Source organism: Tachypleus tridentatus, chromosome 13, assembly GCF_004210375.1.
Source record: "Tachypleus tridentatus isolate NWPU-2018 chromosome 13, ASM421037v1, whole genome shotgun sequence".
Taxonomy (NCBI): domain Eukaryota; kingdom Metazoa; phylum Arthropoda; class Merostomata; order Xiphosura; family Limulidae; genus Tachypleus; species Tachypleus tridentatus.
In genome coordinates, this window is record NC_134837.1 from 259,297,912 (window position 1) to 259,325,654 (window position 27,743).

Consider the following 27,743-nt stretch of genomic DNA (forward strand, 5'->3'; position numbering starts at 1 on the left):
CTGAGCTCTGACTTCACAAAATAAGAGTATGTATATTTTTCAACAACCATACAAAATTAAACTTTATTATAATAAAAGCATGGCTCAAACTTTATAAAACAAATGCAACAATTAAATGAAATATTAGAATAATAATACAAAAGACAACTTACCTTCAGTATCACATTTTTCTGGATCTCTCCTAAAATTAAGAATATATAACACTGGTAAGTCACTGTACAACTTTGAGTTTAATACACTTGAGTAATTAATTAGAATTTTCGTCAATGTATTTTTATCAATAACAATGTTGAGATAATGCAGCTGCAAGAGCTTTGGTGGATTTTTGTTTATATTTAGGTATCTTAAAGACATCTATAGATTATACACACTTCTCTTATATTATATATTTCTAAAACATGGTTTGAAACAGCAAATGTTAATTAATTAAAGAACATAGTTCTGCCTAGATATATCAGATAAACAACAAAGGCAGTGTGAATAAAAGAAACAGCCTCTATGAAAGAGAAAATAAGAGGAAAAAAATATCACAACCTAGATTTTGTTTAGTGAAGGCACATCAAACATATTTAAAATATGGTCAACATAAGAAGTGAATGGAGTACTTTCAAATTGCCTGGATACAGGACATCAATTGATGCTTTCATCATTTAAAAAATCTTTGGAAAGAGTTAAAGACAACACGTTGGTAAGTTCAGCAGAATGAAAGAGATAACCATACAATACATCCATCCAATGTGAAGCTGAACAAGCATAGTGCTGGCAGTTGACAAAGGAAGAAAGTGAATGAAAAAAAAAAAAAATACCCCACCTTTTATATAATGGGATATTAAAACCAATACAACCAAATGATGGACTAAAATACAATATACAAAATAAAATACAATGCCAGAAGAAAAAGGCACGAGTGTTAATGTTGATAAAGTTTAAATATTGTGATTCTAAAGATGAAAAGGACAAGTAATTAAAGTAAGACCTATCATAAGAGAGAGGTGGTCTGCTACATACAACTGGAGATGATACACTTAGTCCAAGATTATCTCAAAATACATACTTGCTTGAACAAGCAGGCAAGCAGTAAAGGTGGTTTAAAATGTATATCTTAGTTTAATCAAAAATAAGTTTTATAATGAACAGTAATGCCAAAATACATCTTTGATATGGACATTTTGGAATTTCCTTAAATTCCACTGTCAGCCTTAAGATCTAAAAAACAATCATATCATAATATTCAAACTATAAGAAACAACATTAGCATACAGAGAATTTTCCTTTCCAATCAGAAGTTTGGAAAGAACAGATTTAAATAACAATATGATGGAATGTTCAATGAAATGTGTGGCATATAAGTTTAATAAATAACATTGTTAAGAGAAACTAATATAGCAAAAGGCCTAAATATACGTATAAACTGTATCTTTAAAATAATAATAAATAGGAGTAACATAAACTTGTTAAGAAAGTATGCAACAGGTTACTGTGAACAGGATGAGTAGGCTGTCTAGTTGAGTGAAGTTTTAGCCATTCTTTTTCTTAGTACAGTATGGCTTAGAAGATAAACATACACTACTGAAGCAGTTTCAAACATCCATGTAAAATCCTAAAGCTGTACTTCATAGCTGAATAAATTAAAATGAAGGTTTTGCTCAAAGTTTTTCAAGGAACTCTATGACATGAACTGGGAAGATTTTTTCTGGGTGAGTTGACATGGAATGACCTTCCAGCTCAATGTAGATTCCATTGTCTCTAGTTTTTTCTTTCTTCTTGTGATATTTTTCTTTTTCTTTTTGTTTTTCCTTCAAGGTGAAAGGCAAAACTTTAATGCAGAAAAAAGGTCAACCACTCACAGCCTTAAAATCTGAGAAGATTGAAGACACTGACTTGGAGAGTGAAAAAAATCCAGAGCATAGTAAAACTATAATTTGATGCAAGTAATGTGACAAAAGGTGTTTAAGGATTAACCATACCAGCACCTTCAAGATTTCATCCAAAGGATATAGATGACTAGAGGCAAAAAAAACATGAGATGATAAACTTAATAGGAAGTGACAATCAAAAGACAAAAATTATTATCCTTCACAGAGGAATATACAAGCCAGATAAGTTATTTCAACCATCCAGTCAGAGTGTAGGGAGATAAATTACAAGTAAGGAATTCCTCATCAGGAAAAAGCAATGATGACTGCTTCTAACAACAACAACAAAAAGAGTGAGATAAGAGTATACTGATTGCACAGGACAAAGAAATAAATAGGGTCTGAATAACATTCAAGAGGAAACATTCAGTTAACTCCTGGGCTGTACAAAAGATGTTACAGTCTAGGAATAATATTAACCTGTTCCTTTGAAATAGATGGTGCAAAGCACTTAAAACAGAAATATCAAAGGAATCCTTCATCAGAAAAAGATTATGTTGACTGACACTAAAAGGTAGCTATGTGAAAAGGAAAGAAAAATATGTCTCAATACAAACATGATACAATGACCAAAAGCTTAACAACGCTCTCAGAAGTAAACATATTCCAGTCTGGAAGACGAATTGGATGAGGAGAACTACTGATTACAAAGAACCAAAAGAAGTCCATAATAACCAAAGAATGAAAATGAGAATCATTATGGAAAGATGGAAGGTTATCAACAAAGGAACTCTTCTGTAACCAGAGTTTATAAAAATGAAAAAACTGCTTTGGAAAAGTCAAGTAAAAAGAGACCTGGTCATCTTGCAGAAAACTAAACAAAATTCACACATGGAGATTAAAGTGTAGCACATCATGGTAAAAGATGGAGGTCTAGATATTCCTAGACTGAAAAGAGGAGAAACTAAAGAAAGCACAACTGAGCTAATCAATGGAATAATAAGAACTCTGAAAGATGTTATCTTTCAGTGAAATATATGGCAGAGCAGAAATAGTAGGTTCTAAAAAAAAAAAGTCTAGAAGTTAAAACACTGTCACCTTTTCATTCAACAGACAGTTTCAGTCCAATCCATTAATGTTCTCAAACCTAATGATAAAGTGTGCTCCAAATTAAAGACAGCATCCTGGGATGAAGAAAAGGAGAATAAATATAGAGATAAATCAATTCTTACTCAGAGTATCCACCAGAGCAGCAAGATATGTACTAGTAACCAAAAAAGTGGAAATTTGGTGTTAATGAGCATTACAGCACATCCTCCATACAAGCCATCAGGACCTAAAGGAAAGCATACAGAGCTGTAGTCAGCCTCAATGTATGGACCCTAAACCAAAATATCTGATTTCTTGGACAAGATGATGAAAGCAATGAGTTGCTAGATGAGTCACAATGAAGAAAAATATCCAAGTCATTAACAACTCAAGACAAGACATCCACATCAGATGTGGAAAACTTTTTCCTCATTTGGTTCAACATTAACAGAACATGGTAGGAAATAAATCTCCTGGCATCTTTGGAACTATAAAAAGATGGGGTAAACTCTGTTAAAGAGTCTTGGGCCTTTTCCACAACATGCATTGTCTGAAGAGAGGACATAGTCTCCTCTATGGGCTGATGATACAAAGGATCAGAGAGAGGGCAAAGAAAAGGCTGGAGAAAGAAAATGAGAAGGGTGAAACTAGAAAGGCAGGAAAAGCTCTAAGAGAACATCTGTGTAAACAAAGGGTTCTTTGAAAAGGGAATCTACAGATATACAAGAAGAGCCTGCTAGTCTACACATGATTAAATAGTAACTTTTTTTATCACTGAATTAAAGACTACTGAATAAAGCCAACCTTTTCCTACTTAAATTACCTTTTAAAGACAGAAAAAATATAGGATATACCTATAGGTTTATTTTGTACTGCCGTTGGCTGTAACTTCGTTGTATCTTTCAGTAAAGACCCCATTGCTGTTCCCGTGGTTGTATTAACTATAAGCTCAGATGAACTGTTTTCTCCATTGGTAGTTTGAACTGTTGATGGCTTTGTGGTCTGTAAAACCCAGAAAACAACATGGTAAACATTTAGCAGCATGCAAGAGTATAGGTCAACCATTTTCCATAAACAAATTCTATGTCATTTTAGTTCTTTATAAGAAGTGTTTGCAACTAAAATTATATATAAAAATCATAATTTGTGTAACTTTTACATATGAATAAACAAGACAAGCAGTCAATATCTTGTACGGTTATGATTTGTCAAATAAGGTAAAGAAAAATTTTGCACACAAAAATTTGAAATTAACAGCAACATACCTAAAAGTATAGCCCTGATAACCTTAATAGTATTACTATCAGAAGTATGGGATGAAGAAATACAATGAATATAGTGTTTACAGCTACTAGCCATTGTCCATCCCATTCCACCAACATACTAAATCACTCAGACAGCAAAATCAACACACAGCAATAAAACTACACAGTGCACTGGATAACCACTATAAAGGTGCTGAATATATACAGATACTAGAGGAGCAGCTGGTAGAGCACATACCTTCTCCACATAGCATTGATTGCATTCAGCTTCCAAAAAATACAGAAATGTATCTGTATATCCATCAATATTGCTAATTTAGCAGTGTAAGACTAGAAGGAAGGCAGCTAGTGATTATCACCCATTGCCAACTCTTGGGCTAATCTTTTACCCACTAATAGTGGGATTGATCATAACATAACACCCCCATGGCTGAAAGGGTGAGCATGTTTGGTGCGACTCATTTGAAGTGGCTCAAAATACACAATAATAGACTAAAGGATTTGTCATAGACTTGATGTGACATGGCTCAAAGCATACAGTAATAAAACTATGGAACTTGCCAGACTGAATATTAAATTAGGAGAGAAGAAAACAGTTCTTAAACATATTTTTTTTAAATTTTCAACATTATTTCATTAAAGAATGAAGACCACTCTATATATCCAGTAATCTTATAAGCACCCTCTACTATTATGTAATTATTTATAAAGCAGATAAAATTCATGCATACTAAAATTGTTTACAGTAAATAGTTAGTCTTGAATTACATTTTCTATCTCAAACTAGTATATAGGTTATAGTTTATATAAAAAACTACTGAACTAGCATTATACTGGTAAACACCCATGCAACAGAATGCAGCTTTATAGCCCATCTGTTTATTTTTTTATTACTTCACTTTGAGAATGTATTTTTCTATTGTTAGGTGCAAATCATGAACTTTTCTATTTTAAATCACCTTAATATGTTAACTTTTTAACAAATATTTTTACTGACCATATACATTCTATTTTGCACTGTCCAAAATGTTTTTTTATGACCAAGAAAACTTATCTAAGTTTAACATGTCCAATGATATTTGAACATATGGCTGGTGAAGTTGTATAAGAAAGGTATACAACTTCCAAATAAAAACAACAAAAGGTGTCAGTAGCAATAATAATTTATCTTTTTATCTTGAAAGTGTAACTAAAGCAAAGCCTCCCATGACATAACAGTATGCCTATGTACTTACAATGCTAGAAACTGGCTTTTGACATCTGTGGTGGGCAGAGCACAGATAGCCTGCTGTGTAGTTTTGTGGTTAACTACAAACATGCTTAGGCAAATTCAGTAAACAATATTTGCATAATTACAATTAGCGACATCTGTAAAACTTTGCAAAACAAATGTTTAACTTATTTTAAGTCTAGTTACAGTAAAACAGAGAAAAAAATTGTGTCCAAAAAACCACATTTACTGAAAACTGCTTTCACTAGCAAGTTGGTCAATGGCACAACTAACTTGTTCACAACACCCACTTGTGGGTTACTGTGATTAAGTAATAGTAGAAAAATAAAATTATCAAAGTGAGACTTAAAATGCTTATTATTAGATATGTTTCATTTCATTTTGAAAACTCAGCTGGTTAAACCTGGCTTTCTAAAATTAAAAACTTTTCTTTATAAACATGAATGCAAGTTGCCATAATAATGCTCGAATATTTTGTTTCATATTGTCTGTCCTACTAAGAATTTGCATTATTTTTACCTTTAGAAAGCTAATGTAGTTCCCTAATTTCCATAGTTAAATATCTTTCCTGACCTCAACTCAGAGTTCATGATCTTCTCATAAAGATTTGTTGTAGCTACCTCCTGAATATTAATATATTGTGTGTGTTCTAGGGCACAGATTTCTCCTGAAGAGGGTGGAATTTTTTTTCCACTGAAATATGTATTTTTAAATGTATAATTTGCTTTTAACTTTATATGATAAATTATTGTGCATTTTTAACTGCTGAAGGTCTTCTTTTACTGTGTATTACCTTGAGAAACAAAAGTACCAAACAAGTAAAGTCTAATGAACTGCCAAGATGTTCAAGTTACCAGAAACTGTTGGTAAATTAATTGAAAGTGTCAAAAATGTAGTAAATTACTGATGTTAATAATAACATAGGGTTCATTCATCACACCAAGATCTTAGAGATTCAGTTTACAACTGACATGCTGACATGTTGTCAACGAGCATGTTTGATGACAATTTTAATCTGTAACCTGCAGATCTTTAATCAAGTGATTTAACAACCAGGTTATGCTAGGCCTTTTACTTACAAACTAATGATTAGAACACAAATTATACCAACACAAGATCCTAACCAAACTGAGTTCAGTTATCTCTGTACCAAATATAAAGTTGTGAATGACTAGTCAGTAAAATAATTGAAAAGTTCATCTATTATCAAACCTCAGTTTCTCAATAAAATTTAATGTGGTTACACACCTTGTGATTCTGTACCACGGTACCAGATTTCCCTGTTAAAATGACAGGTTGTATTACTGCAGATTGCTCAAGATTAGATGTCAACTGGACTGGTTTTGCAATATTATGTTCAGTGTTTTTCCTAGCACCTGCTACTAAACTGGCTTGAATTAAACAACTGCTATCTTCTATTGGTCCAACTGTATTAAGTACCTCACCTTCGTGTGAAGTATATATTATTCTCACTTTCTCATTTTTGCAAGATCTCCGAGACAGAATGTATTTCATTACTTTATCGTATTCTTGCTGTGCTTGCCGATAAGCAGCAGCCTGTACTGGTGAAAGTACTTCTTCAAAACATTCCATATAGAGGGCATTCTGGCTAGTGTAAGAGTATCCTATTTTATTACATACAGTGATATTTTTACTAGGTGAAGTTGTAGGTGCTAAGTTTGGTACTTTCTTTTTCAGAAGTTCTGCTTTCAGTTCTTTTGAAAGATTTAGTTTAGCCGAAATTGAAGAATCCCTCCTAAATTCTGGTTCTGGTGTTTCACTTCTCACCCCTTCCAACAGTCCGTACTCCCGTACAGTACGTTGAATCTTTTCAGCAGCAAGAAGAGCTGCTTTTCGAGATGCTCTTCTTACAGGTTTCTGAAAGAGGAAAAAAATCTTAAGTACAACATACAGATTCATTTACTTCATTTTTAAACATTTATATTAAAAAATTGTAAAAATTATTAATTTAATTAAAATAATATATTAAAATATTATATTAAATGTGAAAACCAAACATATAAAACATCTTTCTATATCATCAACTTGCTTTAGTAATGATGTTTAAACAACACACAAACTCACTACCCAGAAGTAGACATCAAAATCAACCTGAAAGGGTGTTATGTTGGGCCACCAGAAACTGCAATTAATCTGAGAGGCCATTTAAATTAACTAAAATCTGAATACATGTGAAAATTATTTTTCCTGCAATTTGCATATTCCAGTATTACTATTCCTTACCGTCAGTCACAGTTTGTAAACGATTAAGTTTTTAGATAATTTTTTAAAGTACGTTTTAATTATTGTATACAAAATATAAAAACTTTCCTCTCTATCTCGTACATATATCAGATATACATTTTTTTTACCCTCTAACATTATATCAAAAGTGAAAAATTTTAAGCTCATATATCAGATATAAATTCATATTATAATGTAAAGAAATACAAAATAATGTCTAACATTATATCAAAAGTGAAAAAAACAGTGAAACACTGTTTGTTTACAAAATGCTAGACTGGTTCACTACATCGTTTTTTTAATGCAAGTATGTGGTAAGCAGATAAAAATCAATAACCTGTCTGCAAGGATCGACAAACGTGTGAAAAATTGTTCAATCAACAGCGACCTAACGGCTTGACACGAATAACTCATTTATATGTGGTTGATTAGCGGTGCTATAATTAAAGGACGACCACGAAGATTGTGATGGCTTTCACACCTGTGATTACATTATCTAATGGCGCATGGCTTGGCCGGTAAGTTTAATTAAAAGCGGTTACTGGATTAGTTCCATAATAAACACGTACTTGTAAAAAACTAAATGTTAATTAGTGGAAAGATTCTCTATAAATTGAGCCAATATGCAGTGAATTCATCAGATCTCAGAATGGTTTCTTCGCAGGCTAAACGCCTGTAAGACAGTGAAAGTTGTCCAATGCCTCCATCAAAAAAATCCAAATCTGAAACTGACAGTTCACAATCATTCCAAGAAAAATGGTTGAATGAATTTAACTGGCTTAAATATGAAGCCTCTACAAAGCAAATGTTTTGCACATTGTGCATTAAAGTACAGAACTCAAACACTTTCACAACTGGTTGTGCAGTGATGAAAAAAGACAACCTAACCAAGCATCAGAAAACAAAAGGTATTTATTGACTGAGTAAATGACGAGACTTATTTGGATAGTTAAACTTATAAAATTATTAAATATAATTTAATTGCTTTCCAACTATTCCAGCCATGTGTCTGTATTTATAGAAGAGACCTCTGGTAAAGCTCTTAGCTTGTATAAACCCATCACTTCATTTAAATTTCTGTATGTGTCACATTACTTGGCTGATTGTTTGAAGCCATTAGGCATTTTGTCAAAAACATTTCAGAGGAAAAATCTTAATTTCTCTGAAGTTCACCCACTGCTTGCTTCAACTATTGAGTGTCTGGAGGAAATGAAACAAAACAAATCTGGTGAAATGCTGTCAAAATTTCTAAACGAGGTGCCAGCTGAGCCTCAGTTAAATTCAGATGGACTGTACACTTTTCAGTTTGGTGGGCATACCATTAGAGACAGTGCAGTTCAAAGGTCTGAGGCAGAAAACATATGTGATAAGTTCACAGAAAATATGATAAGAAGTCTGAATGACAGGTTTTCAGATAATGATGATGCAGCTATTTTGACTTCCCTCACAAATTTCTTCAACCCACTGCTCAAAGACACAGACATTTCAGCAGACATTGACACAATCAATGATTATTTGTCAACCATTGGCCACGAGGGAACAAAACAAGAATTGAAATCATTTTCAAAATTTGCTAGATCTACTTTTGGAAGTGGAAGCAAGTCTGTAACAGACATTAAAAGTTTCTACAGTAAAATACAGAGAGTCCTTTCCTGCAAGTGCAGAACTGGCAGAGAGACTGCTGGTAGCTCCAGTTTCAACAGCTGATTGTGAGAGGTTTTAGTAAGCAGAATTTGATAAAAACGTGTCTGAGGAATTCAATAAGAACTAGAAACCTGGAAAATATCATGTGTCTGTCAATAGATGGTCCAAACACTGGAAATTTTGATTTTAAACGTGCCTTTAAGATCTGGAGTACAAAAAAGAACAGACATATTCTAATGTAATCATTGAAACAAAGGCACCAGTTGTAACTGTAAATGAGGCACAACAAAATGACATGCTTCAAGGCATGTATATATTTTTTCATTTTGTCATGAATTTGTGTTCATATTTTCAGCATGAATGTTACTGAAACTTGTCAAGTTTAGTTTGGTGATGATATAAAAACAAACCAAACCTCACCCTTCGTAAGCTCAAGGAAAACTCATCTTATACAGATTATATTATAGAAGAAAAGAATGCTATTGACTGTAAACTTTTCCACAATTTTGTAAAATTAGAGCAAAACTTCTCCCTGGTTTGCAAGTCTAGAGAGACCCCTGTTTAGCAGCATGTAATAACAGTTACTTTTAATTTAGTGACTCATCTTCCCATACCATTATTGTAATGATTTGTGTGTGAAAAACATTGAACTTTGTAACTGTGAAACTGTTGTTTTATAATAAATTTGATAAATGATAAATTCATTGAAATAAAATGTATGATAAGAACTTAATTGTCATTTATTCTTTGACTGTCTTATCGTATGTGACTGGCTGGAGGGTTGGATACGGATCAAACCTATCTGGCTAAAACACTGGCTAAAATTGGCTACCAAAAAAATCATTTGGCTAATAGCCTGGCTACAGAAAAATTTAGTCCAGGGTAAGCCCTGTTAACATTGCATACTCATAGACTAGTAACTTTATATTTGCTACATTATTTAGGTAGCTTGCTTTGATCACAATTGTTGTTCATAATTGTTTGGCAACACATATTGCAAAAAGAAATTAAAAAAAAATGAACCATAAAAACTGTAATACAGTTGTCTTACCAATCTGATATCTTTACACACAAACAAAAAAATTAATATTACAAAATAGTGTTTTCTTATAGTAAAACCACACTGGACTATCTGCTGAGTCCACCGAGGGGAATTGAACCCCTAATTTTAACTTTGTAAATCATAGACTTTCTGCTGTACCAACAGGTTACTACAAAATAGTTGCAGCAGATACTGTTTTAGTAATCACATTAATTAGCACAGTTCCATCGTTGATATAAAATGTATCAACCAAACGGAAAAAAAGTTCATTCTGTATTCATGAAACACAAACATGTGAAATAGTAGCATTAATAAGATGTCTTAACCCTTTCCAGATCATGAATATATAACTAATATTTCTTGATTTTTATCATTCTGACAGTGGAAACTTACAACCAAATAACTAAATACTTAAATACTATTTAGTTTTTAAAAAATTCATAAAATTAGTTTTCAGTTGTGGAACAGTTTTTAAAATACTTCATTTTAGAATTCCAATCATTTAAAACACTGACAAAAAATTCAATTTTGTTATCACCTTGTGAACAAGACACTTAACTGCACAACACAGTGAAAATTTGAGAATTCTTTTTATGGAAAAGTCCTATGTTAAACATTCCACTACATTCATGCACTTGAAGTTTTCACTATATAGACAAGAGTAAAGTTTGTCTTTAAATATGCACAACTATTTGAGCATTATTACACTGGGAATATCTCCTATTATGTTAATGTTAAAACCCTTACAGAAGAAAATGTTTACACAGAAAATGTATACTTGAAAGGCATTAACTTGAAAAAAGTTAATGAAGTACATCCATTTAGAAGGCATGGACAAAATTTTGACCTGATAAAGATCTATACTAGGCCACCAGCAACTTGAAATGTAATCCAAGACTTCCCGAGATACAGTGAAACCATTTAACTTTTGCTCTTTTCGTTTGTAATTATTGGTTTATTAACTGCTACTAAATATCAACATTCAAAGTAATATAATGTTAATTATTTTGTAATTTAATTCTGAGAATTATCTTTCACACTGATTGTGAAACAAGTTTTACAACCAATCTCATCTCTTAACATTTATTACTTATTCATTTTTAATCACAAAGTTTGACAAATTTAAATACTATGAAATGAAAAATATCCAAGTAAACTAGTTCAATACTTATACAAATTAAACATGATATAATTTATATTTGAAATCATCAAGAAATATTTTTCACAGACTGGTTAAAAAAAAAACATCAATGTAATTTTTATAATAAAAAATAACGGTTCTACAAGTTACCAGTCAAACTAAAAAGAAATCATTTTTTTTAAATTTAAACAGTTATTTTACTGGTAAGTTATTATTGACTTTTATCAAAATCTAGTTCAAATCAATATCTATTTATGGTACTATTAAATATTGACAAATCTGCATGCAAACAGTTCAAAACACAAAGAAGCAAATAATGAACAAAATGTTCAAAATTGGTAAAATACACATAGAAGACAAAAACTTTATATTTATTCACAATATTTTGGACAAAAGCCTTTGTCAGGCAGTTTAAACCATATTACATAGGAAAAATAAAGTGGTCTTAGATGCATATTTTTGTATCAATTTTGAATACTTCCTTTGGAGTATTTCCTACTATGCATTTGTTCAAAACACAACTGGCATTTTCTATAATCAGTGAACACAATACATGTGATGCACTTTGGGTTGAACTGCTAGAAAAATAGTGACAATCAAACAAACTTCTTAATCTCCAATTTATTCGAATGTTGCAAATTAATTTATCACCAGCATCATTTATTGTATGGCCCATGAAGAAGCACAAATATACAGGTATAGTTCAGAACAATTTCGTTTTGTCAACTACTCAGTTAAAGCTGAAAGTTCATGGAGTTGTGCCTGCATTATTAGAACACTCATCAAATCTTGTCATAGAAAGCACCACCATTATAAAATGAGAACAGGGTTACACTAAATGATCAGTTCTCACAATCAGTACATCAACACCACATTGTATAAATACATTTTTAACACTTTTAGCCTCTTTTCATCTAATATACAGGAACCTTCTCTAATTAAATTTTTGATATCAAATAAGGTGCAGACTTATCTCAATAGGTATGTGACTCTAGGAAGCTAAACATAACAGTGTCAAGTTCAAAGAAACTGTAAGAGATGTTTGTCCTCACAAAACTCTGTAATAGCACTCTAGCCTGAGATGTGATATTGAGTCACAATCTTAGATAAATATACCAGCATCAAGCACCTACCACAGATGCACCATGTGAACAAAATGATCACAACACTGCAAATGTTCACTGTGTAATCTTTTTTAATTTTTCTTTGGGGACTTTCACTGCATCAGATCACACAGTTCTATGTGTTGTACAACAACTGAAGTAAAGTATGTATATGTGTAGAGAAATTAACCCCAATGTGTTGCACAAAAATATCCTGCAGAAGAAATTACAATGGAGTGTGTTTACAACCATAGGTCATCACATATGACATTATTCATAGTGGAAGAAAGGGATTTTAAGACATAAGCATTTATCCTTTTACCTTTACCATTTGTTTCCTATAATTCTGTGATGAGTCAGAACTGAGATTCTTATACTCACAAGAGGCATCTTTTGTCAAGTATTCGAAGCTACTGAGTATTACCTCAACTACAATATTGAGCCCTGCTGAAATGGATCAGCTAAACTACATTTGTTGCTAGGTGACAGTGAAAAATGTTAACCCAAGTATACATAAAATATTTAATTAACTATTACAAACAATGGTACAATACTAGCAAGCAAAACATAACAGATAATGAACTTGGTAAAACAAATTAAAACACACACAGTTGCTTTCCTACTTTGCATTACAAATGCCTCAAAAATATTTTGAGATAGAATGTAAACCTTGTGTTTCTACTTAACCAGTAAAGAGGAATATTTAAAAGCTGAATAGCTGTAAAACTTAACTATCATTATCTTTCAAAGAGATAAAATTACACTCACTCAAGGGAAAGTTATCAGGAATATTATATTTCCCCATGAACAGTTTTTTTTTTTAATTGATTAATTTAATTCACGCAGTATGCTCATTTTCATTGGTCAATATACAAGGAATACAGATGAGCTGTATGTTCCAGATCATGACATCCAGATACAAAGATGAAATTCTTCAAGCAAAGTTAATATTCCTAGAGAATACAGTATTTCAATTCCCAAGGCACAATTGCTGTGTCATCAAATTCATGTAACATATAATTACTTTGTGGGGGTATATGTTAAGCTTTTTCTTCTAAAAATGGTTGATACCAGTGACAAAAATATGTACACCTTATTGCATTATTTCACTTTTCAATATTTCATTTAAAACCACTTGGCTGTACAGGTTAAAATAGAGCAATCATAAAGATAATTGTATGTTTCATTTCAATCAGTAAAGTACAAATTCTCTCTCAAATTTCACATGTCATACAATTAATCAACCATAAGAAAAGCTTGAAATAAAACTGCTCAACTTCGTTTTCAGTATTAGTCAAACATATCAATGAACAATGTTAAATTATTGTTCTGTTAGACTCTACTTATAAAGTATTAAAGTTAATTTATTTGTAAATTTCAACAAAAAGGTTCTATCTTTGAATAAATGCCCTTGAAAGTTTCAATACTGTAGGGCATTGTAATGAAAATAATTAAATGTTTTGCCCTTTTATACAGTTTTCAAAGTTTAATTTCACTTGTATAAAACAAAACAACAAAAAATTACCTCTTCTTCCTTTGCTGTTTCAGCATTAACTTGTGGGCTACCACTATCCAAATTATTCTTGACAGAATTAGTTTCCACTTTGATTTCCTCAGAATCACCATGTTCACTACCACTATCAGAAACTTCTATGAGAGGAACAGAACTTTCTTTGGAGAGATACAAGGATGGCAGTGAGCCAGCTTTTATGTTCCTTTTAAAAGCTGAATAATCTTTTGCCTTAAAATGCAAGGAACATACCCTTGTCTGGTCAGATATGGTGGAATCATCTATGCCTAGTAAATCAATCCACTGATCTCTTACAAACTCATCTTTAGGTAAAGGATAAAACATTAAACCTGTATTTAATTCAGAGTTACTCTTACAAGAACCTGCTGCACATATTTTCATTTTGTTCATTTAGTTCTCTCTCAATATACATCCGAGATCAGGTTTTTCCAAGTAGATATATCTCAGTTCAAACTACTAACTGCACGATGTCTTGTAACACACTAAACGCACACCTGTAAAAGAAACAGCACAGGAAAAAATACTAGGTAAATGAAGGGATGAGTCAGATGGTAAGTTAAAATTATGGTTCTACTGTTAATAACAAACTAATGATGAACTATTTAAATTACTTTTTTTATGAAAGTTCAAGGAAGTAAACAAAACCTATCTTTTGAATAAAGTGTACTTATAAGCTTTAACATTAATAGTAACGATGAACTGTGAAGAAAAGAGTTGAAAGTACATTATAATTATCAGGCTAAAGCTTAATAACATCATACGTGCATGATTTCACAACCCTTACATCACATCATGGAGTCCAACTTGCAATGGGAGGTTCATTAGTTGAATCCTCCATCATCAAATATACTCATCCTATAAGGGTGTCAACCTGGACAACGACCAAAATGTAAACACTTTTGGCTTACATAAATACCAGTCAATCCCAAACTAGTCAGGGTAAAGGAGAATAATGAACAAAAAACAAACAAATATCAATATGTCTCACTTCAGAAAGTTTTATGAAATCACATTAAGTTACCACAAAACAGTGAAATATCCTCTATTTACATTGTCATTTAAAATTATCAATGTAAACATTTCTAGTGAGAAATGTATAAGAGTTCTGTACAGAAATAGAACCATTGTAGAAACAAACACCCCATCCATTCCTGGTATTGATAAAATGGAATACTCAAGTACTAATATGTTAAGGTGACAAGATACATGTGAGATCTCTCTTTAGGCCATACACATCAATGAGAAAGCTCCAATACTGCAATATTTGTTTCATTTGCAGAAAAATGGAAACTAAATTCATAGAACACAAAAAAACCTTCACACATTTTTGAACATTGCAAATCAAATAAACACAACATAACCATAGAAAACATCAAGATACTAAGTAGGGAAACAAATGTACACAAACACAAAATCAAATAAGCCCACCCTATGTATACAACAACTAAGGCCAAAATTAAACCAATATAAAGGAACTCCTCTGTACCTATACTAATTAATAACCTAACATCCACCTGCAATGCCCCTTACAATCCTGTACCCTAAGACATGTGCCCATGTCTATCACATGTCAACTATCACATTCAAACTCTTTCTTAACCTGAAGATGACCTACGAAAATTGAAACATTGTTCTCTCCTTATCAATAAAAGTGTTAATACCCATACCAGTTGTTCTGAGATACATTTTTATTTCAATGGGTTTCTCTTTATCAAGAATTTGTTACATTTGTGCACAATGCTGACACTTAGATAACTGTACTAATATTCCACACTACCAGCAAAACACATCATATTCAAGGAGACTGCATTTTCAAATGAAGTCTCATTTCTTTGCTCTTACAGGTTTGAAATTAATTTTTAACATCTTATTTTATAACCATTATTCATGTAAATATAACACATACTTGCACAAGAATTTATAATGAATCAAATGTTTATTGACTGTTTTTTTATTATCATTTTGTCTTTCAAATGACTTACTTTTCACCAACACTTGGTTTCTTTGAACAAAGTATTTTTGTCATAGGAATATTTTTTATCATACAAATTATTCCAAGGTCATACTTAATCCATGAAAATATATACAGAATTTTAGAATCCAGGACTACAGAGGTAGGTTAACACGTAGGTAATAGTTTCTGTGACATTTGAACCTTTGGCTACTACTTGTAATGAAGAGAGGATTAACACACATGGTACTGAACTCTCTTATTAAGTATACTGCATGTAGTACATATTGTACTTGAAATGCATGCAAAAGTGAATCTATTGGGAGTTTTAAGTCATAATAATTATTTTAAAATATAAGACCTTTTCAGAGGTTTTGGGATAGAAATACATGAGGATTGCCTTTTTGTGAGCATTCACTCATTCTAGGCAAAATATTATAAATGATACATAGAGAAACAAGCAAGATATTTGAACCTGTGGGAGTTTTAGGATAAAAGTGAACTTTATATTACAGGTTGGTTCTACTAAAGAAAGCTGACAGTAGACTGTTAGGGAAAGATGCAAAGAAACTCATTAAAGATGGTTTTAACAACCACTGTGGTGATGGAGGTTGGGAAAATGGAAATGCATTAAGCTTATAGGATAGCCTGGGCAAAGAGAAAAAGATTTAAAGTTTAACAAGTTGGGATGAAAAACGAAAACTGACAGCCAAGAGTTTAAGTTGGTTACACCCAAAGTGTTAGAATATAAAGTTTTTAACTGGCTATCTGATCTGATACAAATCAATGAGAAATTTTATAACAAAATAAGTGCTGTTACTAATAAAGATACTAATGTAATGTTTATGGGAAACTTTAATTTTAAACTTACTCATTAGGACTGCACAAATAAGCAGTGAGGAACAGAGGTTTCTTAAAGTGACTTAGGATGGTTTTATTTTTCACTCATGAACTTTTTCCACTTAAAAATTAATTAAACCTTACAATCTCATTGCTTTATAATGAAATTTTACAAGATAAGGTATTAAAATAATATTGACACTGACCACCTCACCTATAACTATCTGTTGGGTTTGAGCCAGGCTGAGAAGCCTTGGTTTTGGGTAAAGGTCCTCACAAGCACTAGATATTGCAGGTATACTATAAATGACATAATATACTCAGATTTAGCGTCACTCAGAATTTCTAATTAATAATTCAGACACATATTTGGACTTACTTTACCATGTAGTTGGTTGTTTGGTGTTTAATGGTGCAAAGCACTGTGGGTATCTGTGCCTAATCATGTATATATTAATCTCTTGGTAATAAAAAGACAGACTGAAACAAAACATGAAGTATCAAGACAAGAAAATATTTCTTCAAGGTTTAAAACTGTGGCATCATGATTACTAAGCTAAGAGACACAGTAGCAGCTCAACACCCTATACAGTTCTGAATCTAAAACTTTCCTAACCATTTCTAAGTTTGTTTTTTTAAATACCTTATCTTATTCATACTGCCACATACACAATAGTGAAATTTTATTTCAAAGTTTGCTCACTCAGTCACACCATGTGCAGCAAATACACAAACAGTATGTATATCATGATTCACTTCTTGTCCAATTCTAAACTGAGCTAAGGCAATCATTTAAATGTAAGCTCCTCTGAATCATTTCATTCATTTTGTTCCAAAATATGCGAGTTTTAATTTGTTGTGATCTTTCACAATGACACACTCTTACAGTTCTTAAACATTGTGGGCTCTAAGTCAAACCAGTTAATTGTTTCAAAGATGACAAGTAACCAATCAAAACATCTTCAAACTATAATACACCATTAGATTTTTAGAATACAAAAAATTAGATATGCAAGCCCTTGTTTTTCTTTTCTATTAAATCAACTTGTACTAGATAGATGCTTGAAATTACTGGTTTATTTAGAATTTCTAACATAGCTACATGATGGTTATCTGCACTAACTGTCCTTAATCTCTCATACCACTCTTTTACCAAAAAATAGTGGGACTGATTATCACATAAAGCCATCACACCTGAAAGGATGAGCAGGTTGGTGGGACACTTGAAGATCAGAGAGTTGTTAATACTACTGCAACATTTAAAAAGATAAGTTATCATGAAAATTGTAAAACAGTTGGTTTAACATAGTGGGAAAAATTCTAAAGTGATACAACTTGGTTTGTAAAGTCATTTAGTAAATAATACCTTAAAAGAAAATCTCTTAAATTTAAAATCTAAAGGGAAATCTTCACATACTAATCTGTTAACTTATGCTGAAGATCTTAACTGTTAACTAAATTTTTATACATATATGGACTTGATGTACTTTGATTTTTAAAATTTCCTAACATGGTATCACACAAAACTAGCTAAGAAACTTAGCTCTCCAAGGGTTGGGGAAAGACTAGTAAATTTAACAGTATTATGATTAGATGAAAAGATGTAGAACAGTTATTGAAGTAGTCAAATCCACATGGATTTTTGTTACAAGTGGAATACCTCAGAGGATTGATTGGTTGGTTTGAAGTTTTATGGTGCAAAGCAACTAGACTATCTGTGCCATACATCCAGTTAAAAGTTAAAATTAAAGTAAAATTATTAAAATTCATAAAAGGAAATTAAGGTAAAACAAAACAAAGTTTAATTTTTGAATTAATAACATAAATATCATTAAACCCAAATTTTACATCTTGTCTTCAGCAGTAAGAGAAAAATCACAGTAATACAAGCTGTAAAGGACTTTCTGTAGCATAACTGTAATTATCATAACTCACCAAGATGACCAATGGGTAAGTTCAAAAATCACCATTAGTCACCTGAAGTTGGCCTTTACAGTCCTCGTTTCAAGTTATTTGATGTTATGGCTGTTTTCAAAACATAAAGTAATACAAATTTTAAAAGACTTGTAGCAAAATTTTGATTATTATAACTCGCCAGAATGACTAACAGGTAGTTCAAACATTAGTGTTAGACACCTAAAGATGACTTTCCAGTCCTGGTTTTGAGTTATTTGACATTATGGTCATTTTCTAATTTCAAATCAAACTAGATGTACTTTGATTATTAAAAGGGAATCAAATTAAAAAGGGTCTAATGTATAAATTAAAAAACTTAAATACCATTAAAAAGATTAATGGCTTTTAAAAAAACTAAAAATATTTCTAAGGTGGTCAGTGTCACCATCATCAATTACACTGTCTAATGTTATGGATAAACCTTGTGAGAAAACACTTAAAATGGTGCCATCACTGAGTCCTAACAACAGAAAGACAGTAAAATGTGGCTTATTGTGACCTGAGTGTCACACAGACAACACACTGGTGCATCAGTCCCAGATAAAAGAAAACAACGAGTTAAAAAACTGTGACCAAAGTGTAATCTAGTAAGAACAATCTCCTCCTTTCGATCCTTATGATAGCAAGACGGCCAAAGTCAAATAGAGGGTTTTATTTGAAAAAGCTTGTTTTTATGTTGCTCAGTCCAAATTAACTGCCAACTGGCACGGAGCTGAGCATGATAGTGCCAGAATAGATAGATTTAGCTGCAGTGTCGGCAAGCTTATTCCTGTGAATACCAACATGACCCGGTATCCAGAAAAACTAGATAGAAGTAGATGTTAAAGAGAAATGGGCCAGTCGGTTCTGAATATCGGCAAGGACAGGGTGAGAACTAACATGAAGCAATTCCAGGGCCAGTAGAGGACTAAGAGAGTCAGTAAAAATAGTGCAATTTGAGTACTACTTAGTTTATATGTGATCCAGGGCAAGAGAAATGGCATACAGTTCAGCAGTGAGCACAAAAACTGTAGAGGGGATTCTGTGCACAACCATCAAACCACAACAAACCATGGCAGAGCCCACAGAGTCAACTGATTTTGAATCATCTGCATAAATAGAAATGGAAGGATGATTCGGAAGATGTTCAGCAAATAACAGACAGTATTTCCAATCGGGAGCATCTGCTTTTCTCATATCACTTAAAGAAAGGCCACATCTGGGGACAGTAATAAGCCATGGTAGGATGGGAAAGTGCTTGAACATTTGTTTTTTTCTCATATTTACATTAATAATACTGACAGACCCATTTTTTGGTGGTTTGTCCTGCATCCCAAAAAAGTTCTCATGAGGTTAAGAAATGTCTCAGTCATATGATAGACATCAAACTGTCAGTAACAGCAAATCATAAACTTAATAGGCCTAGTTGACATGGATACTGCTGTAGCATATTCTCTTGCCATCAGACTCTTTCGTTCTGTGTATGACAAGAAATTTAGGTTTGAATGTGGTGAAAGCAAGGGCATAGCTCATCAAAAAAATACACCTTGTACAGTTACATACTGTATTATATTTCCACTTATCAAAAAAACACTTCGACATTCCATTCATTCTTTAAAAAAATAGATCAAAGTTGAGGTAATGCTAGAACCTAAGTTTAGTATATTTGAAAATGTAATGAATTCTATAAAAAAAAATCTAATTATGAAGTAGCTGATTATATGATGGATGGGGGTCAAGTGTGTAACAAAGGAATTCTTGGATGTATAATTTGATAACTTCTGCTCATTAATTTTGGTATCTATCACTGAATGTATCAGTTAAAATTATTTCAAAAACAGTACCAATGTTGATATGTTTAGATATACTGTGTAATTTAATCATTTTAAAGTAAGTTAAATAAAAATTCATTTACTTCAAATTTATAATAACCATTTTGAAATTAGGGGTAAGAGATGGGCTGTTTGGAAACCTGATCATCATACTGAGAGAACACAAACTTTACAATTTGGAAAAACAGTTAAGACAGTTTAACAGGGTAAATGACTCATGAAATGAACAAGCTGTTGGCAGAAGCAGAGGGCAGGAACTTTACAAAGGTTTTAAGAGAGGATCAATAATTCTCAGAAAAATAAAATAGTGAAACCATGGTTATTCCCCTTGAAAGTGGGCATAAAGAGGCAGTCGTCAATGACTAAATAGTCTCCTTGTTCATATGTTGTTTCAAAATACCAATTTCACCTTTTCCTTTTAATAAATTTTGCCAAAAAAAAAAAAAAAATTTGAAACTTTTACATTTATTGTTAACACTGCAGATTACTAGTGGAAAACATTCCACTTTTATTTTTAAACTCTTTACAAAACATCTGTTTAACCATAGTTACATGAGCTAAAATCAACAACTGTATGGTATGGCATATGGTCACATCTACTCCCAGTTGTCAAATATGAATAATTTATTTAGAGAATAGTATTTGAAACAAATGGTAATATGAAATTCATGAAAATTGGTATTTGGTAAAGTGGACATCTAATCATCTTCACCACACCCTGCCCAAAAGAATTTTTGGTTAGTGTGGAAGAATCCAATTGTAATCCATTTCAAATTTCTAAAAACAGATCAAACATTTTTCAAAAATATGTTAAAAGTAGATATTTGTTACAAAAAAATTACTTGGCACTGTCTAAATGCCTCAAGTATTGGTTCTGAATATTTTTATTTCTACCTCAAATATTCCAAGCAAAGTACTATTATTAGTCAACACAGTAAATACAACTGTAACACTTCCGCTCAATTATATATTAAAATACCACTTTACAGTAAAACTTTGTGACTTATCTCGCATCTTTGATGCAATTATCTTATTGACACTGTTGTATCAAATCCATATTGCACCAAAATTTTCACATTTGTATTGTATATGGAAATGTTCCCAGAATACATTTTTTCACATTCTATAAATACTGGGTATGAATTTTTCAATCAGAAATTGTACATTTGTCACATAATAAAAAAGAAACAAAAAAACATTTCACAACACAGTTTTGACATGACAGTGACAATATATTGCCTCCAAGTTGTTCTGTGTAATGTTATGTAAATATTCAAAAAGTATTTTAATATGAGGTATAGAATATATGTAAAAACAAAAATTTCCATGCATTTATGTTATATAATTTACCAGAAATATTATGAATTGCCAAAATGTAGTGCCAACTGATGGATACCTGCACAAGATAAAATTCAAGACAAAAAAAAAAAAAAAAAGACACTTACTAGCCTATGAACATCATCTTATCTACTAACTAAAGTAAAGTAAAATAACTCAAACCCTTACACCTCTATATGTTGGTCTACTAATCACGATGCACACCAATAATATTGGAAACCTACACCAGCTTCTGCTGACTTTATTTTACCCAGACATACTTTACCATCTTTTAAGTCCCAATTGATATCATTTTGTTCTGCCTCACTGAAATGGCAAAACAAAAATAACTTACCATATAGATATAGATCCCAACAAGGTCAGGATCCCAATCTGTACTTTTATTGTGCCTAGTCAAAGCCTAAATGTGTCACTGATCAAGTGTGAAACAATTACTAGCTGCTAGCAGCCATATCTGAAATTGAACCCTAATACCCTACCATCAATCTAGAACATTAAACGTGTTGCCAACTATCTATATACATATAAAATACTTAAAATGTCAAACTGCTGGGCTGAAGTTATACTAAACTCCATTAGGCCTATTTTGGTTCATGACTGTTTTTTGGTTTGTTTGTTTTTTCTCATTTTAAGAGAGAAAAATGTTTATGCATCAAGTTAATAGTTAACTTGTTTTAAATGTCAGAATATTTTTAAAGTTTTTTAGAACCTAAATAGGATTATGATACTTAGTTTAATTTTTAAGTAAGAATATCTTACATTCTTTAGGAAAATTATTTGTAAAGTACTTTGATGTATGGAACTGCAAAATACAAATTACCATTGGGTTTGCTTTGTGAACTTTTATGGTCCACAATATTAGTAAAACTAATACAATTTTGTGGTATATTCAGGGAAGATTCCAAATCTCATGTATATTACTAACAGTAAAGTTATTATATTTGTATGACATAATACTATCATTCATGTATGAAACATAACCATTAGTAATAATTATTTCACACAAAGCCTTATGGTTATACCTAAAAATATTGAAGTCAACAATGACAAAAAATAAAATAAAAACTGATATCAAACTTTGTGAAACCATAATATTAATAAATAGTTTATCCAATTAATTTTACTTTTTACAGTAAAATTAAAACTGATGTCGGTAACGAGCGTACAATTACTGAACTAAATTCCTTTCATTTCAGCAAAACTGCAGTAATAGGCCTAGTAGTAGTAGTACTAGCAATACTAGTACTAGTAGTCTATCCTACTTCGAGACGAAGCGTGCCTGTCCTTATTAATTTTTCTTTTCCAACTTGTAACAAAAGCTAGAAAACCTGCTTTTGCATGTTTTTCCACAATTAACGAATAACAATAAATCATTACTACAATACTTACTTTACTTACTAAAGAAATACATTTTATTTAATCTTACTCATACTGACCAAACCCTTACCCAGCAGATTAGTACAATAACTTTCTCACACTATCCCATTCCCAACATATAGAGTATTCAAGAGGGCGCTCAAATCTTAGGCGGGTATATAAGATAATAATTGACGCAAAGAACTGCATGTATTAGCAAATGTTGACCCTGACTCTACTGGCATCGGATGTTGGGTAGGGGGCCAAAGAGGGGGGGGGCTGAGACACTTCAGTGAGATAGCGTCAACGGCGGAAATATATTGGGATTCCTGAAGAACATTCGTTGACAAAAAACATCTAATTCAGTGATGTTTGCGATGATAACATTGGTACGATTATACATACTTTCCTTCCCCGCAACTACTGTCATCATTCAGCATGTTTTAAGTTATACATTAGAAGCACTATGACTCAACAGACTTAATTTTTCAATTGTTTTAAAAGTTTGTACAGAAAGATATGATTCTAATTCCGAATCTTAAGAATTTATTCAAAGCAGGGGCGATACGTATAAGATGGTTCAGGAAGCTTGGCCTCCCCTTTCTAAAAAACAGAAAGGAAAAAACGTCCCTCACACAGCATTATTCTCACCAACTCATAATATTACACAGTATTTGTGGAGAGAGAAACACAGATCGAAAGATGGTTTATGTGAGTCACTAAGAGAAACATTTTCATTTTCAAGTACGAACAAGTTCTTCCCAATTGTGCAAACCTCATACACATGGGTGACACAACAGAATAACCTACCAAACAACGGACTTATCCGCTACCTATAGTTAAAACTGAGAATGAAAATGTTTTTACTTTATTGTAACTTTCATTTATCGGTTTTTACTAAACTTTAAATACTTTTGTGTGTGTGGTTGATCCTTTCTAAAAATATTTGCTTCCGTTGCCACTTCATGATTTTCATTTACTCCTCAATGTATGTCAAATTTATAACACTAAACCGATAAATACTTAAATATAAGCGTTATAAGGCTGATAAACAATTCCCTCAAGCCCATAAATTATTTCCTAAAATATTTTGAATATATACATAGGTCAATTAACAACTGAAGTGCAATTGTACATATTGCCTCCCGCCAGTAGAGCGGTAAGTCTACAGATTTACAACGCTAAAATCAGGGGTTCGATTCCCCTCTGAGGGCTCAGCATATAGCCCGATGTGGCTTCGCTATAAGAAAAATACACACTCAAACACATGCCCCCCAGTGGCACAGTGGTACGTATGCAGACTTATACTGCTAAATATCGAGTTTGGATACCCGTGGTAGGCATAGCACAGATAGCCCTTTGTGTAGCTTTATGCCTAATAACAATAAGAATTGTATATCTAAAAAATACACCCATGTGGTGAAAAATAAAGAAAAACTAGTATAAAACTATTTTGAAGACTGTAAAAAGCTACTGGCTGGTTATTATATAAAATAATTTTGTTTTATTTTTACATTAGTTACGGTGTGCAAGAACAAAACATCTCTTGTTGCCTAAAAGTAGCATTTCCGTGCTGGATTTCAAGAGAATATGTGATGATTAAGAAAATCACTTATTTTTCCTCGAAAACCAATATTCAGAATGATGGTGTGCCGTTGTTAGACGCAAAGAAAAACATGGGCTATCCTATGATATGGGGTCCGGCATGGCCAAGCGTGTTAAGGCCTTCGACTCGTAATCCGAGGGTCGCGGGTTCGAATCCCGGTCGCACCAAACATGCTCGCCCTCTCAGCCGTGGGGGCGTTATAATGTGATGGTCAATCCCACTACTCGTTAGTAAAAGAGTAGCCCAAGAGTTGGCAATGGGTGGAGATGACTAGCTGCCTTCCTTCTAGTCTTACACTGTTAAATTAGGGACGGCTAGCGCAGATAGCCCTCGAGTAGCTTTGCGCGAAATAAAAGAAAAAACAAAAACAACCTATGACATGCTTACTTACCACAGGTATCGAAAACTGGTTTTTACTTTAATATTATATGCTGCTGAGCGTGCCGCTGAACCACTGGATGGCTCTACAGTGGTGACAGTTCCTGTTTTATTGACTTTGATCAAGATGTTATGAAACTGTGATAACAAAAATTAATCCTTTTATATTATATCTGTTACTAAAGTTTAGCAAAATTTCTTATTATAAAGATAAGTTAAATATGTGACCATTAACTAATTATTTCTTGGTAGTACTAGAAATATTTCAGTCATGAAAAATACTGTGAATTCTAAAATTGTCAATAAAGTACCTTTAACACATAATTTGATGGGTAGCTAACTGCCGAGAGTAATTTAAGATATGAAAAGTTTTAACGTAGTTATAAATATAGATTCTGAAATAAGAGTTCAAACTACTAATGAGCTTTTATAATATATGAATTAAAATACTACTACTTCTAAATAAACAGTGCTTTTGAAAACTTTTATAAGTTTATAAGTTAATTTTAGGAAATTTCTGAGCTCAAAGAGATTTATCCAAGATATCTGAAGTGATGAAATGATATGGGTTTAGTATTTCTAAAAGTTATTGCACAAAATTTCAAAAAGGAGGAAACAAGGCAGGTTCCAAAATTAAAAAATTACAAACCTATTAATTTGCTTTCGGTTAATTTATCTTAAAATTATTTTACTATTATAGTGATGTAAAATAACCTTTAAAAACCTGGTATTTGGTAAATACTTCCTAATGTACATTTATAAAGACTCGTTTTGCCCAAAATTAATTAGAAAACGTTTTTTAGTATCAGCTTTTTAATCAAAGCATAGTGATTTCATGTTCCAAAAGTGATAAGTTATGAAGAAAACTTTTATTAGAAAGATTTAAATGTTCAAGATATATATATAAAACCAACTTCTTTGTAAGAGAAGCAAGTGATTTAAAATTGTTTATTAATTAATATGATTGATCTTATCTCACTGATGGGGTCCTTAAAGGTCTCTGTATGTTTATAATTTAGATGCCTATGACAGAAATTTATTCTGGTCGACATTTGACAATATGTTGCTGACTATATGCTGGTTAAGAAAGGCCTGGGCAGTCTTAGTGAGAGGTCAAAGACTTAGGAAGTATTTTCCAGTTTTAATAATTAAAATGTGAGACTGAAAGTGGTGCACTGATAGTGTGTAAATTTGGGAAGAAAGCACAGTTGTTGTGAAAAAAGAAAAAGACCTAAATGTGATTACTAGGAGAACTGTGATATGGTGGAAAGCAGAAATTCTGGAAGTTCTAGGATATGTTATTTGCCACACGTTTTCTGTTTTAAAAGTTTGAATTTTATTTGCACTGTATCTCAGAATGGCTGGTATAGATATTAACACTTTTATTGATAATAAGAGAACAACATTTTTACCATCCTAGGTCATCTTCAGGTTAAGGTTATTTACACTATGCTTAAAATCTATTTTAAAATAGAACATTCAGTTTGTATTTACTGGAAAGAATAAAAGAAAATAAAAGTATTCATACGAGTCATTTTGAGAAATTTGGAAATGTATTGAGATGCACCCTTGTAGTTTCATTCATCCATTTGTCATTACATAGAGGGAAGAAGTCAATTTGACCAAATACAACAGTAGGTGTATACAAAACTTTAAAGATTTCAACTTATTTCCACATAATTGTAGAAGCAAGTGAATGATATGAATGTTTGAAATTTGTAGAAGTTTGGATAAACTGCCCATGAAGTTACATGTAGGGTTGCCTAAGAATACATCTTACAAGCCCAAATGGAGACTAATTTTTAGGGAAAAGGAATATGGTGTCAGATTTACGAGTCCATAAAGTAACATACGGGATGACATGATATGTGCTATTAGACTCACAATTTTTGGATAGGCTTACAGTTGTGAAAGAATATATATAGTTTAAGTTGTTCGTTGTAATGGTCCTTTAAACAGTGAAGAAAATTCATTTGATAAAATTAATAGTTTCTGTCTTAGTGATTGTTGTTGTTTAAGGTAACATTAGAACAGTTTTGTTTATCATTAATTAAGTATTCCATCTTCAGTTTTTCACAGTAATGACTTGTTTCTTTGATATTTCTTACTGAAGATCCACAGATCACAAATTTTGCTGATATAGTAATACCAAAAATTTATCTAAATATTATCTACACACTTTTAGAAAAATGCATGCTAGTTCTAAACACATCTTCAAATTAGCTTGCAAAATTAGCACACTTCTGATGTTAATTCAGATACCAAGATAACATATTTGTTGTAACTACTTTATGTGGGCCATATAGCATGACCTGTAAGTTTTATTACTTCATATTATTTATGAGTCTTCTTTGTCAGTCA

At 32.0% G+C, this 27,743-nt stretch overlaps 1 protein-coding gene across 12 annotated transcripts in view; it reads right to left on the bottom strand.

Moving 5' to 3' along the window:
* LOC143240824 (uncharacterized) overlaps positions 1-23,654 on the bottom strand; it is a 61,518-nt gene extending 37,864 nt beyond the window's left edge. For 2 of the 12 annotated variants that reach the window (XM_076483972.1, XM_076483973.1), the window contains exons 1-4: positions 23,479-23,586; positions 6,690-7,319; positions 3,800-3,947; positions 153-181 (exon numbers count right to left, since the gene is read on the bottom strand). The gene's annotated coding sequence lies outside the window, so the exon portion shown is untranslated. The other 10 variants (XR_013021983.1, XR_013021985.1, XM_076483970.1 and 7 more) reach the window with 10 other exon arrangements.
* Between the last annotated feature and the right edge of the window lie 4,089 nt (positions 23,655-27,743).